Source organism: Pseudophryne corroboree, chromosome 11 (genome assembly GCF_028390025.1).
Source record: "Pseudophryne corroboree isolate aPseCor3 chromosome 11, aPseCor3.hap2, whole genome shotgun sequence".
NCBI classification, from domain to species: Eukaryota; Metazoa; Chordata; class Amphibia; order Anura; family Myobatrachidae; genus Pseudophryne; species Pseudophryne corroboree.
Genome location: NC_086454.1, coordinates 316,565,194 through 316,580,646, shown reverse-complemented (window position 1 = coordinate 316,580,646; position 15,453 = coordinate 316,565,194). Strand labels below are relative to the sequence as shown.

At 46.2% G+C, this 15,453-nt stretch overlaps 1 long non-coding RNA gene across 1 annotated transcript in view; it reads left to right on the top strand.

Annotated features, from left to right (window-relative positions):
• Window positions 1-237: 237 nt before the first annotated feature.
• Window positions 238-15,453, top strand: part of LOC134969595 (uncharacterized) — a 272,623-nt gene continuing 257,407 nt past the window's right edge. The window contains exon 1 of the long non-coding RNA XR_010189506.1: window positions 238-332. This is a non-coding gene — a long non-coding RNA (uncharacterized LOC134969595). The remainder of the gene's footprint in view (window positions 333-15,453) is intronic.

Below are 15,453 nucleotides of genomic sequence, written 5' to 3'. Positions count from 1 at the left end.
GACCGGGAAAATCTCTGAAACAGCATTAGAGAAAAGTGATCTTACATTCAGGGTTCCCCTGGTCCTGTCACGGTTACTACTTTGTATGGAGTCTCTCCATTCCCCTGCAGCGGACGTTCAGCAGGATGAGGGTTAAGTGTCTGTGAGGGGGTGGAGAAGGGAATCCCAGGCTGGAACTTGAGACTGTTCAGCTGAGAAAGAAGGTTTCAGATGTAATGATGCAGCCCAGCAAACTGTGTGTCTGGATGGGAAAATCAGTCACAGGCTGAGAGGAATCTCCACATTTCCTATAGGGGGGACCTATAGCCATGCTTGTTACTCTGGCCTGCAGGGTAAGTGCACAATGCCTAGATGGGCACATCCTGTTCATGGTACCTGGCCGGCACAGACTGTATGCATGCTTCAGCATTACTCTGTATAGAAGAAGGAGAGCAGTTGCCTGCAGGGCAGTACGCTGTGCTTATGTACGTACCTGTAAAGGTGCCGCCAGCGATCACAGGGTAACTCTGTTCTGGCAGAGACTCTTGTTAAACTATGTGTTTTCTCATTTCCGATAACTGCAGTTATCTGTTGTCAGGATGCCAAAGCAATTTTCCCGCTGTGTTTAACATGTTACTTACTGGAGAAGGCAGTGGATGGCATTGGGACATGTACCTGCCAATCTGCTGCCAACGTGTTAATGTCAATGGACAAAGTTGAATAGTTTCTGTATACAGAGGCATAAACTGGGCATGCTCCAAAAGACTTCTCATTTGTGACTTGCGAACTGTCATCTGTCTGACAGAGTCACTGGCATTACTCTAAGTGAAGTTCTCACAAGAGGGTGTATAAAGATTTAACAGTGTCACCCCCGGAGTTATGTCTGTCTACATGCTGGCTCTCCTTGCAGCAGTTATATAGAGTGTATAGATGCCTATGGTTTGTGTCTAAGACCATTACTGTAATGCTCATTTTGCCAGTGAAGTCTCATCTGGCAATTTATCCTTTTAAAATGTGAAGTTAGTCTGTTAGGCGGTTTTATGTCTCGCCTGCTATATTGCATGAATGTGTATCGGCTAGAGGTTTGGCATTTTCTACTACTGAGGGAATGAATGGTTTTGTGCTGCAGTCTATGTGTTTATATAGTAGAACTCACATTGCGTAAAACTGCTTACACAAGACAAGGCATTGTAATACTGCAACAGAGAGGTTGCTGTCCTGACCTAGGGATCTGGGTGAGAAGAGAAGATGAACTCTGTAATGCGTGTGTTAGGATGGCATATTGTGACAGCACTTCAACAGCAGCAGGTGAATAGCCATGTTTATGTACTAACATCTCAATGTACAAATACTCCCCAATGCAGATACTGCCCAATGCAAATACTCCCCAATGCAGATACTGAATGCCCAATGCAGATACTCCCCATGGCAAATACTCCCCAATGTAGATACTGCACGCCCAATGCAGATACTCCCCAATGCAAATACTCCCCAATGCAGATACTCCATGACTAATGCAGATACTCCCCAATGCAAATACTCCCCAATGCAGATACTGAATGCCCAATGCAGATACTCCCCATGGCAAATACTCCCCAATGTAGATACTGCACGCCCAATGCAGATACTCCCCAATGCAAATACTCCCCAATGCAGATACTCCATGACTAATGCAGATACTCCCCAATGCAAATACTCCCCAATGCAGATAATGCATCCCCAATGTAGATACTGCATACCTAATGCAGATACTCCCCAATGCAAATACTCCCCAATTCAGATACTGCACACCCAATGCAGATACTCCACAATCATGACTAATGCAGATACTCCCCAATGTAAATACTCTCCAATGCAGATAATGCATCCCTAATGCAGATACTGCATGCCCATTGCAGATACTCCCCAATGCAGATACTCCCCAAAACAAAGAGCACATGACTACGAGAAGGACTAATTTCACCACGTTGTATTTATCACCTTTGGTCTAGAGGACAAATATGACTCCACTTTATAGACACAGAATAAAATGTAATATAAATGCAAGGTTTCAACTTCACAAATTGCATTTTCTTGCGCTCCCCTGCACGATGAGATGTGTATACAAATTCCCACTCCATGTAGCTCCTGGCAAAGATTTCAGTGCAATGCATGACGTGTGAATTCTCAGCTAATGCCATTCCCTCTGAATCTAGCAAAACAAAAACACAAGGCAGCTTTCTGGCACAGAAGGCGACAGTTATTTATGGAGCTAGAACGCGGGATATTACTTCCACCTGCTAGACAATCGGATTTTCCTACCTCTTCTCAAGAGGCAGCTTGCATCATCCACGCTCAGCTGATGATGCAAGGTGGAATTTATCTGCAAGAAGTGATGGGGGCATCAGTGTACCTCATCCCAAAAGCTTCCAACATCAGTCTATTTTACCTATTTGTTGAAGCCCTTGCTGTAGTGTTGCCACTACCCCTGCTGAGACACACATAGAATCCTAACTTTCTTCTTTGTACGGCCAACAAAGATGATCCATGTTAATGTAAATAATTGTATTCCTAGCAGGTCTTCAGGCTTTTTAGGTCAGGGAGATAGGAGGCTGAAGGTGAATCAGGTTGGCAGCCTCTTATAGGCCCTACACACTGGCTGACATCAGACAAAGATATGAACGATATCGTTCATAAATGAACGAGATACCGTTCATATCTTTGAGTGTGGAGGCTCCAGCGATGAACGATGCGCGGCCCCGTGCTCGTTCATCGTTGGTGCCTCGTCGCTTGTGCATGCAGGCCAATATGGACAATCTCGTCCATATTTGCCTGCACTTCAATGCAGCCGGGTGACGGGGAGAGTGAAGAAACTTCACTCCCCCCGTCACTGCCCCTCCGCTGCCGGGTCGCCCGTCGGCCGTATCCACCGTTGGGCAGCTCGGCGGCGGATCAGCCAATGTGTAGGGCCCATTATACACTGGCTGCCTATCTGGAAGTATTGTCTTTGGGGGTGGGGTGGGGTGGGGTGGGGGGATCCAGATCGGGAAACTGCTCAATGAGTTTGTCTTGATTCTAGTAACATATAAATACATATACCAAGCTGGTATCCACGATGGTATCCTATGGAGTAGGCAATTGGTGATGCTTGATTACTGTTGTATGCCCATGAAATCTAAGTATTACTTAATGATGTTTGCTATCTCCCAATGATTTTTGGAATAACAGAGAATGGGGCAGATGTATTAAGCCTGGAGAAAGGATAAAGCAGTGATAAGTGCAAGGTGATAACGCACCATCCAATCAGCTCCAATATGTAAATTGACAGAAGCTGATTGGCTGGTGCATTATCTCCTTGCACTTATCACTGCTTTATCACTTCTCCAGGCTTAATACATCTGCCCCATTGTGAACGGGATACGGTCGTTAGGTCGACACAGCTTAGGTCGACAGTCATTAGGTCGACGGGTCAAAAGGTCGACATGAGTTCTTCACTTTATTTTTTCTTCTTCCATTTTTTGGATTTTTCCATACTTGACGATCCACGTGGACTACGATTGGAACGGTAACTTGTGCTGAGCGAAGCTAAGTTTAGTCGACCCGACCCATACCCTTGTGAACTTACCGCGGAGTCTTCTATTATGTATATTGTTACTGACAGTGTATTGTACTGTAGCTGCGGAGATATGACAGTGTACTGTACTGTAGCTGCGGGGATATGATAGTGTATTGTACAGTAGCTGCGGGGATATGACAGTGTACTGTACTGTAGCTGCTGGGATATGGCAGTGTATTGTACTGTAGCTGCGGGGATATGACAGTGTATTGTACTGTAGCTGCGGGATACAAAAGTGTACTGTACTGTAGCTGCGGGGATATGACAGTGTGTTGTACTGTAGCTGCGGGGATATGACAGTGTATTGTACTGTAGCTGCGGGGATATGGCAGTGCATTGTACTGTAGCTGCGGGGATATGACAGTGTATTGTACTGTAGCTGCGGGGATATGACAGTGTACTGTACTGTCGCTGCGAGGATATGACAGTGTACTGTACTGTAGCTGCGGGGATATGACAGTGTACTGTACTGTAGCTGCGGGGATATGACAGTGTACTGTACTGTAGCTGCGGGGTTATGACAGTGTACTGTACTGTAGCTGCAGGGATATGACAGTGTACTGTACTGTAGATGCGGGGATATGACAGTGTATTGTACTGTAGCTGCGGGGATATGACAGTGTATTGTACTGTAGCTGCGGGGATATGACAGTGTGTTGTACTGTAGCTGCGGGGATATGACAGTGTATTGTACTGTAGCTGCGGGGATATGGCAGTGCATTGTACTGTAGCTGCGGGGATATGACAGTGTACTGTACTGTAGCTGCGGGGATATGACAGTGTACTGTACTGTAGCTGCGGGGATATGACAGTGTACTGTACTGTAGCTGCGGGGTTATGACAGTGTATTGTACTGTAGCTGCGAGGATAGGACAGTGTATTGTACTGCAGCTGCGGGGATATGACAGTGTATTGTACTGTAGCTGCGGGGATATGACAGTGTACTGTACTGTAGCTGCGAGGATATGACAGTGTATTGTACTGTAGCTGCGAGGATATGACAGTGTATTGTACTGTAGCTGCGGGGTTATGACAGTGTACTGTACTGTAGCTGCAGGGATATGACAGTGTACTGTACTGTAGATGCGGGGATATGACGGTGTATTGTACTGTAGCTGCGAGGATATGACAGTGTATTGTACTGTAGCTGCGGGGATATGACAGTGTATTGTACTGTAGCTGCGGGGATATGACAGTGTATTGTACTGTAGCTGCGAGGATATGACAGTGTATTGTACTGTAGCTGCGGGGATATGGCAGTGCATTGCACTGTAGCTGCGGGGATATGACAGTGCATTGTACTGTAGCTGCAGGGATATGACAGTGTACTGTACTGTAGATGCGGGGATATGGCAGTGTACTGTACTGTAGCTGCGGGGATATGACAGTGTACTGTAGCAGCGGGATATGCCAGTGTATTGTACTGTAGCTGCGGGGTTATGACAGTGTACTGTACTGTAGCTGCTGGGATATGACAGTGTACTGTACTGTAGCTGCAGGGATATGACAGTGTACTGCACTGTAGCTGCTGGGATATGACAGTGAATTGTACTGTAGCTGCGAGGATATGACAGTGTATTGTACTGTAGCTGCGAGGATATGACAGTGCATTGTACTGTAGCTGCGAGGATATGACAGTGTATTGTACTGTAGCTGCGGGGATATGACAGTGTACTGTACTGTAGCTGCGGGGATATGACAGTGTACTGTACTGTAGCTGCGGGGATATGACAGTGTATTGTACTGTAGCTGCTGGGATATGACAGTGTATTGTACTGTAGCTGCGGGGATATGACAGTGTGTTGTACTGTAGCTGCGGGGATATGACAGTGTGTTGTACTGTAGCTGCGGGGATATGACAGTGTACTGTACTGTAGCTGCGGGGATATGACAGTGTACTGTACTGTAGCTGCGGGGATATGACAGTGTATTGTACTGTAGCTGCTGGGATATGACAGTGTATTGTACTGTAGCTGCGGGGATATGACAGTGTGTTGTACTGTAGCTGCGGGGATATGACCGTGTACTGTACTGTAGCTGCGGGGATATGACAGTGTATTGTACTGTAGCTGCGGGGATATGACAGTGTATTGTACTGTAGCTGCGAGGATATGACAGTGTATTGTACTGTAGCTGCGAGGATATGACAGTGTATTGTACTGTAGCTGCGGGGTTATGACAGTGTACTGTACTGTAGCTGCAGGGATATGACAGTGTACTGTACTGTAGATGCGGGGTTATGACAGTGTACTGTACTGTAGCTGCGGGGATATGACAGTGTATTGTACTGTAGCTGCGGGGATATGACAGTGTATTGTACTGTAGCTGCGAGGATATGACAGTGTATTGTACTGTAGCTGCGAGGATAGGGCAGTGTACTGTAGCAGCGGGGATATGACAGTGTATTGTACTGTAGCTGCAAGGATATGCCAGTGTATTGTACTGTAGCTGCGGGGTTATGACAGTGTACTGTACTGTAGCTGCTGGGATATGACAGTGTACTGTACTGTAGCTGCAGGGATATGACAGTGTACTGCACTGTAGCTGCTGGGATATGACAGTGAATTGTACTGTAGCTGCGAGGATATGACAGTGTATTGTACTGTAGCTGCGAGGATATGACAGTGTATTGTACTGTAGCTGCGGGGTTATGACAGTGTACTGTACTGTAGTTGCAGGGATATGACAGTGTACTGTACTGTAGATGCGGGGATATGACAGTGTATTGTACTGTATCTGCGAGGATATGACAGTGTATTGTACTGTAGCTGCGGGGATATGACAGTGTATTGTACTGCAGCTGCGGGGATATGACAGTGTACTGTACTGTAGCTGCGGGGATATGACAGTGTACTGTACTGTAGCTGCGGGGATATGACAGTGTATTGTACTGTAGCTGTGGGGATATGACAGTGTACTGTACTGTAGCTGCGGGGATATGACAGTGTATTGTACTGTAGCTGTGGGGATATGACAGTGTACTGTACTGTAGCTGCGGGGATATGACAGTGTATTGTACTGTAGCTGCGAGGATAGGACAGTGTATTGTACTGTAGCTGCGGGGATATGACAGTGTATTGTACTGTAGCTGCGGGGATATGACAGTGTACTGTACTGTAGCTGCGGGGATATGACAGTGTACTGTACTGTAGCTGCGGGGATATGACAGTGTACTGTACTGTAGCTGCTGGGATATGACAGTGTATTGTACTGTAGCTGCGGGGATATGACAGTGTGTTGTACTGTAGCTGCGGGGATATGACCGTGTACTGTAGCTGCGGGGATATGACAGTGTATTGTACTGTAGCTGCGGGGATATGACAGTGTACTGTACTGTAGCTGTGAGGATATGACAGTGTATTGTACTGTAGCTGCGAGGATATGACAGTGTATTGTACTGTAGCTGCGGGGTTATGACAGTGTACTGTACTGTAGCTGCAGGGATATGACAGTGTACTGTACTGTAGATGCGGGGATATGACAGTGAATTGTACTGTAGCTGCGAGGATATGACAATGTATTGTACTGTAGCTGCGGGGATATGACAGTGTATTGTACTGTAGCTGCGGGGATATGACAGTGTACTGTACTGTAGCTGCTGGGATATGACAGTGTATTGTACTGTAGCTGCGGGGATATGACAGTGTATTGTACTGTAGCTGCGGGGATATGACAGTGTATTGTACTGTAGCTGCGGGGATATGACAGTGTACTGTACTGTAGCTGCGGGGATATGACAGTGTACTGTACTGTAGCTGCGGGGATATGACAGTGTATTGTACTGTAGCTGCTGGGATATGACAGTGTATTGTACTGTAGCTGCGGGGATATGACAGTGTGTTGTACTGTAGCTGCGGGGATATGACCGTGTACTGTAGCTGCGGGGATAAAGGAGACAGCCCAGGGGTGTTCGTCTGCTGTGTAACCTGAGGCAAATGCAGAACAGACGGCTATAAAGGGACACAAACGCCACCTTGTAGGGAAGCGCTATCCAGCACCACTTCACAGAAGACCGCTCATTATTACCTTTAAACTGGATCATTTCATAAAGTGTAATCAGAAGTCTCGCTAACGTCATCTACCGTTCATTATATATGAAACTAGAACCATCCATTTGCTGTTATTTAGCAAAACAATGGGACGTGTTTGCTGAAGCGTTGTTCCTAGCAGGCGTGAGCTGAATGAGTGACACTAGGAATGGCATGATATAGAGGTAGATAAAATATAATAAAGAGGAGTCATAGGTGGGAGCAAACCAAAGGAAATACAGCCCGTAACATTGCCCTTGGGTAACACCAGGCTGTACTGCCGGTGGGGGTGAAGTAACATGTGCAGAGAGAATAAATGGGGGTGGGGAGTAACTGAAAAGTGAAGCCGTGTACACGCGGCGCGATTCACTGTTTGCCCGACACTGACTATCCCCGCCGATATAGTCAATGCGGGACCGCGCATCGGCATCGCAAGTAGTGTACACACGGTGCAATATGCACTAACTTTCCTTACGATTTTGACTATATAGTCAAAATTATAAGGAAAGTTAAGTGCATATCGCACCGTGTGTACACAGCTTTACTGACTTTTTTATTCTCTTTGCTCCCAATTAAGAATCAGAGCCAATGGCTAGGAAAAGAAGTATAGCCCAGAATAAGAAGTGCTGTCTGACAGCAGGAAGCCCGTAAGCTCACATGGAGCACTGGGAAGTTCTTCTTGTATTCTCTATGATGGATATTATTCCTAGTAACTGTCATTCTGTATGTATGACCGGCCGCACAGTACCACTGCTCTTCTTCTGTGTCTGTATAGTTATTCTCTGCAGCTGATCTAATTCTGTGTATCAGAGTAGGTTGTATTCTTAGACGGAGACTATGTGAAATACAATGTACCTGCAGCATGAGCGTCAGGTTATACTGAGGATGTTACTGGATTATGGGGGTAATTCAGATATGATCGCTGCTGTGCGTTTTCCCACAGCGGGTGATCAGGTCGTAACTGCGTTTGCACCGCAAAGCGCACGCGTGTCGGACAACAACGGGCATCTCCGGGATGGTGCAAAAAAAACTAACGCACGGGCGTTCACAAGGTGACTGACTGGAAGAGGCCGTTTGTGGGTGGCAACTGACCGTTTATTGGGAGTGTCTGGAAAAACGCAGGCGTGCCCAAGCGTTTTCAGGGAGGGTGCCTGACGTCAGCAGCAGCCCTGAGCAACCTGTTCTCATCGCACTGGAGGAATAAGTCCTGGATTGCGCAGAGACTGCACACACTGGGTTTTAGCAGCTCTGCTATACATGGGATCGCACACTTGCATGGCGAAAATACACTCCCCCTGGAGGCGGCGACTATCTGATCGCAGGACAGCAAAATTAGCAGCCCAGCGATGAGATCTGAATTACCCCCCATGTGTAATGTGTGTAGCAGCAGCAGCAGCAGCCTAGCAGCAATGTGCTGTTATTCATGGTGCTACAATGTCACCAATAGTGAAGTCATTTGAATTGCCGGAAACACCAAAACGTGGGGCCCTACTGTAAACATTCTCTGTACAGCGCTGCTTTATATGGTGGCGCTACATACACCAATGGTAATAAATGAGTAGGCAACCTGCGGCCTAACAGCTGCTGCTGAATGAGATCCTGGAATTTACTTCCTGTCGCTTGAAGAGCCTGCGCCAAAACCCTTCTCACTAATATCCCCGAACACAAGTTTAGTATCCAGCTGTAAAATTGATGACTTTTAATATAGAAATGCAGGTGTAGAAATACTCTATTCTCTAACACAATATTGCTAGCTGTTCATTTACAGAGCGGGCGGGATATCTGCAATACCATTCAGCCTGGTATAATCTATTTGTAAGGTATGTGTCTATTATTGCCAGTATGAGTGCTTTGAGTTTTGGAGAAGAAAAAGATCACAAACTGAAGTGCAGAATGCTCGGATGATTCTTAGCTCACATTTAGGCTAGCTACTAAACCCTGTTGGCGCACTCCCTGTGTGTGGCTCCACCTATCTGCATACTTGCCGACATTCTGGCTGCTCTCTGCGGGAGAGAGCAGCCAGGTCGGCTCAGCAGGGGGGGCAGGGGAGGGCTGTGACGTGGTGGAGGAGGTGGACCGGAGGCGGGACGGGACGGGGGAGGAGTTATTGTTGCACATCCGTTAAGTCCCGCCCCCCGCTCTGTAATGCCGCGATCCCCGGCATTACACTGCAGAGGGCGTGGCTATGATGACGCGATTCAGCAAGAATCGCGTCATCAACTGCCCGGACCGCCCACTTTACACATTAAGTGGGCGGACGGGCAGGGGGACCCCTGATTCCGGGAGACTTGCCTGCTCTACCGGGGGGCCGGGAGGGTCACCCGATTTTCGGGAGCCTCCCGGCCATTCCGGGAGAGTAGGCAAGTATGCCTATCTGTAACAACAGCCTCCTCATTCTAATAATGTATTAACCTGGAGAAGGCATAAGGAAGTGATAAACCAGTGATAAATGCAAGCACCAGCCAATCAGCTCCAATAAATGTAAATGACCAGTTAGGAGCTGATTGGCTGGTGTGTTTATCACCATGCACTTATCACTGGTTTATCACTTCCTTATACCATCTCCAGGCTTAATACATCTGCCACAGTGTAAGGTAAAGAAGTCCCGCCCCCTGTCCCGCATTTAACAAATCAGCTGTTGGCTCAGACAGCATTTTGCAGAGATATAGACAGACCATACACAAGTTATGGTATCTAGCAACGTCCAATAGTAAGCTTACGTGCTGTGTAACCATTCCAATCATATTTATCAAGAACTTATAAAAAAAAAAGAACAACGAACCAATCTGGAAAATATTTAGGTCTCTAGCCATGTGTCTTTGCCACACATGAAGTCCAAGTATTTCAGGGATTTAATGGGCACTTGAGACTTAAGGAGTTTAAATTTTATGAACAGGCGTTATTAAGAATGAAGCCATAAATTTTCAGCATACCAATATCAGTACAGTCACCTATAGCCCGTATAAATATATACAGGACACCTGATATTTAGTCGATTAAAAATGGTTTATAATTTCAAGGTTAGCGTTGTTTTGCTGCTACGCTCCGGATTGTATCCAGTTACTGAATCTCTGTTTTAGGGCTTTTATAAATTACCGCTGGGTTAAGACGGGGTTTTATGATGCATGAAGGTCGCAAGGATACTATAGTCTGCCAAATGCTTTTCTCTTTGGGGATGTACAGATTCAGCATTATGGACCCTAGACACTGCATCTGTGTACACAGGGTTTAAGTATGAAGTTACTGGTGGGGGATTGTGATCTCTGTATTCTCAGTTTCAACGCTGCACGATATATATTGTGGTTTGGAGGGATACAATGTAATATGTATGGTCTTACATATTGAGCTGGGTGAAATACTATGGTAACCTCCAGTACTGTATATAGCATGGGTATGGGCCATTCAAATGGGGGCATAAAGTATTCCTTATAAGCCAAACCTCCATACGTTATACATGAATGTGTGTGATACACTGGTTTGATGGATGATGCATTGTATGTTGCATAATGTGATGAAATGTAAGGTCTTTTGTTCTATACAAAGTACAGTATTATCAAATCCTTTTTTTTTTTTTTTTTTATCCCAAAAAATGCCCAATATCTGTGACACGTAAGATCTGCTTAGTTACATGGCTAGTCCAAACCTTGTGCAATGCTGCAGCTGTTTATAGAGAGAGCACAAACGGTTACGTGGTCATTACAACAAATTGGAGCTATTATTTTAAGGCAACAATCCCACTTGGTCACTTTTCAACGACTTGTGCTCGCCATTAGTGAACTCCCAGGAACTACAAGCTGAGACAGTTTTCCCAGGTCTCTCGGTTAAGAAGAGGTCACTACATGACTATATTGTGTACAAATAGGGTAATGTCGCTTTGGCATTTACAGTACTACTAAAACGGTCTATGCTGTCTCCACATTATCGTGTGGTGTAAGTATACATACTTGTCACATCTGAGGTAAACCCTGGTACTTATAATGGTGAGAGCGCTGGAAACCTCCGGAGAGGCGCTTTTCCTGCTTACATTCTGCGCACAAATGCATCCATTGCAGGAAACCATTGGATAACCAGCAGTACCACAGGGTATGCAACAATGGACCTTATCCAAAATGGCTGTTTCATTTGCCACAATTTACCACTTACTACCTGGCACATGGCAATCTGCAAATAGTCTAAATGCTGCTGGCAAGGGGCAGGATAACAAGTTAACGGATCCAAGCAAAACAAATGAATATATGTGCTTGGGAAGTGTAGGGAGGACGGTCAACAAGGGTCCTTTCTATACTGTGCCTTGATAACCTGTCCGTCTTGTAATTGGCTGTTACCAGAACGAGATGCTGAGAGGTCTCTGGCAGAGCACAGACCCCCATACAGGTGCCAACCATACAGGTGCCAACCGTTCCTCATATTTAGGGAGGCTGCTGGAAGATAACAATCTCCTGGATTACAGCAACTCCATCCTCCAACGTGTATCATAAAAAAAGCCAATCCCTTCTGTAAATCGGATCAACAGTGTAATATTGCAGCGTCGAAAGAACTTGTGATGACGTTGGGGGTGACGTGCCATTCTGGAACAGCAGTACGGATGGTGTAATGGTTAGCATTGCTGCCTCACAGCACTGAGGTCATGGGTTTGATTCCTACCATGGCCCTAACTGTGTGGAGTTTGTATATTCTCCCCATGCTTGCGTCTGGTTTCCTGCCACAATCCAAAATTGTACTGGTTAATTGGCTTTTGATAAAAAAAAGTAACCCTAAAAAAAGTAATGTCCTAATGTGTGTGTGTGTACATGGGCAGAGTGGTTCTCATCTGCCGACACAATTCTATGTTTAGCACATCATGACCAGGGCAGTCGAGAGCCCGGCTGGGCCTAGGTACTTTTCAGGGGGCATGGCCTAATCACGGGAGGCGTGGTCATGCACCCTCAATAAAAAAAATAAAAATGGAAAAAATGGTAGTTTAAGCACCTCCATGGCCACATTGCAGCCCAGCACACAGCAGCATGTGCTGGACTGAGGAAAAGAGCTGCAGATGCTGCTGCTGCCAGGTAAGGGGAGGGGGCTCGGGGCCCTCACTGGGCCCCTCCATCAGATCTGGGCCCGGGTAATTTGTACCCTCTTCCCCCCTCTCTCGGCACCACTGATCATGACCACATGACCAAATTAAATTCCACCCATCATCCCATGAAATGTATGTCAGCGAGAGCTCTGCTAAAGTCAGGATTATCCTTAGTATGGTGGATATACAAGAACCCTACATGCATTCCACATGCATGAATACATACCGTGTGTCAATCATACACTGTTGCTGCAGTTGCGCAAAACATTTCTATGCACCAGGTCCCGTGAGACTCTGCTTACACCATGCCTCTTTTTCAGGGCCGTAACTAGGTGTGTGCGGAGGGGGCACCGCACATAGCACTGCAGGCTAGGGGGCGCTGTTGGCAGCACTTGTCAATTTATCTGTTTTATTTTCACTTTCAGCTTTCCCCTTTTTGAAGCATCGCCTGACCGCCACTGTCTCCTACCCTGACCCCTTCTGTTGTGAATATCTATTCAACATTTAGGAACTTAACTTGAGATTTCTTTGTTATCCGGTTGCACTGTCCTTTATTACATTTCAAGATGCTGACATACCCGGGATTCAAACCCATTGCCTGTGGCATTGCAGTCAGACAACTCTATTCATTGAGCTATCTGGTATCTGCCCTTGCATAGAAAGGTAGTTAATTCTAAGCTAGAGAATTCTAACTACTTCATATATACTGTATAAAACCTCTAAAGTGTGGGAAGGGGCATCATAGCATGGGCTTTCTCTGGGATCAGTCTTGTCATGCCCCTTTCCAACGAGGCATGTACCTTATGTCCTCATTGAAAAAAATGGGGGGGGGGGGGGGGTGCCAATTCTCATTCTGGCACAGGGCACCAAAAAGTCTAGTTACGGCTCTGGTCTTTTTCCATCTCGAATGTGCATCTCAAACACAATGCAATGTGATAAAACCGCTTCCCGAGACTGCACTGATTAATTTGACATGTGACAGAGTCGGAAGCTACATACGAAGTGCTTACAATGCAGTGGCCATGTGTTTTTGTCATGCTAAGTTTCCTTGTGCTTCATACAAGGATTTAGACTCATTTGCACACAGATATACAGATTGGTCTTCATACATTTTTGCTGCAGTCACACCAAATTGTCCCTCTTGGCATGCCATGTCGTGTGAGAGTTTTCTAGCGTTGGGCATCTTTTTTGTTTCTATGTTGCCCGAAAATGCATCTTAGTCGCAACGTAATGTGACTAGGGCGGCTGAGGAGTCTGTTCTGATTAATTTCATATAGAACACTTGTATATCTGTGTGCGACTGAGTCTCTGAATCTGTATATGAATTGCTACAGTGTAGCAGCTGCAGCTTTTTTCCAGTGCAAGTTCTATTTTGCTCTGTATACAGACTCAGAGACACACAGATACACTAGTGTCATATACAGTATCAATGAATCAGCACAGGCTCCTTGTGCTTCCTAGTAGCCAAGCATCTCACACTGCATGGCGTATTGGAGCTAGATGTATGAGGACGCATTGTACAAGTGTCGCATATCAAATTAATCGGTGCGATCTTGTGAAGTGGCGGTGTTGCATCACTTCACAATTAAGACGCACATTCAAGTGAAAAAGACACTTTGCCGCTTGGCAGGGCTCGCTTGTGTCATGCCTCTCGTGCCGCATGGCGTATAAGAACACATCTGTATATACTCACGCTCATATAGTGCTGCTTACGTCAATACAGTATGCTATGTTCCAGTGGTTCCCAAACTTTGTAGCATTTCTTTCAACGGCACCCCTAAGCCAAAGGTTTCTTATTGAGAAATTCAGCAAAAATGATGTAGAATTATTTCACCTGTAAACCTTAGGGTGAGTTATGTGTTGGTGGAGGAAAGGGTCGCGCTGCTGTTCGTCCGCATATATCAGGATTGGCAGCCACCAGCACTGTTTTTGCCTATCACGTTGACCATATATAATTTGATTTGGTTCTAGGGGGGGGGGGGGGGGGGTTGTACCTATAGACAACAGAGACCCCATTAGAGGACACTGCAGCCACCTTTTCTGGGTGCTCATGTTAGTTCTAACGCTTTCCTCGAAATAGCAATCCATATTGAATGGGTGACTGCTATTCATTATTGTGTGTGCATATTGGCTCCTTCATAGACAACTTGTCTTTTAGGTTTAGAGGTTGTTTAACTCAAGCTTGTGTTATTATTGTGCTTCTGAAACTGCATCTCTGGATCTGCGGAATGTTAAACACAATGGCCCTCATTCCGAGTTGATCGCTGGCTAGCTACTTTTAGCAGCTGTGCAAACGCATAGTCGCCGCCCACGGGGGAGTGTGTTTTCACTTTGCAAGTGTGCGAACGCCTGTGCAGCCGAGCGGGACGAAAAAGTTTTTTGCAGTTTCTGAGTAGCTCTGGACTTACTCAGCCCTTGCGATCACTTCAGCCTGTCCGGTCCCGGAATTGACATCAGACACCCGCCCTGCAAACGCTGAATACAGTCAGTTGCCACCCACAAACGCCTTCTTCCTGTCAATCTCCTTGCGATCGGCTGTGCGAATGGATTCTTCGTTAAATCCATCGCCCAGCAATGATACGCTTTGTACCCGAATGACGTGCCTGCGCATTGCGGTGCATATACGCAGTAGTAACCTGTTCGCTGTGCTGCAAAAAACGGCAGCGCGCGATCAACTCAGATTGACCCCCAATGTGCAACTGAAATTGTCTCTTTGTAGAAACCCTCTTCCCAGCTCTGCAAATATCTACAGCGTATGATGTAATGATGTCTCTTATAAGAGCACAGTATCG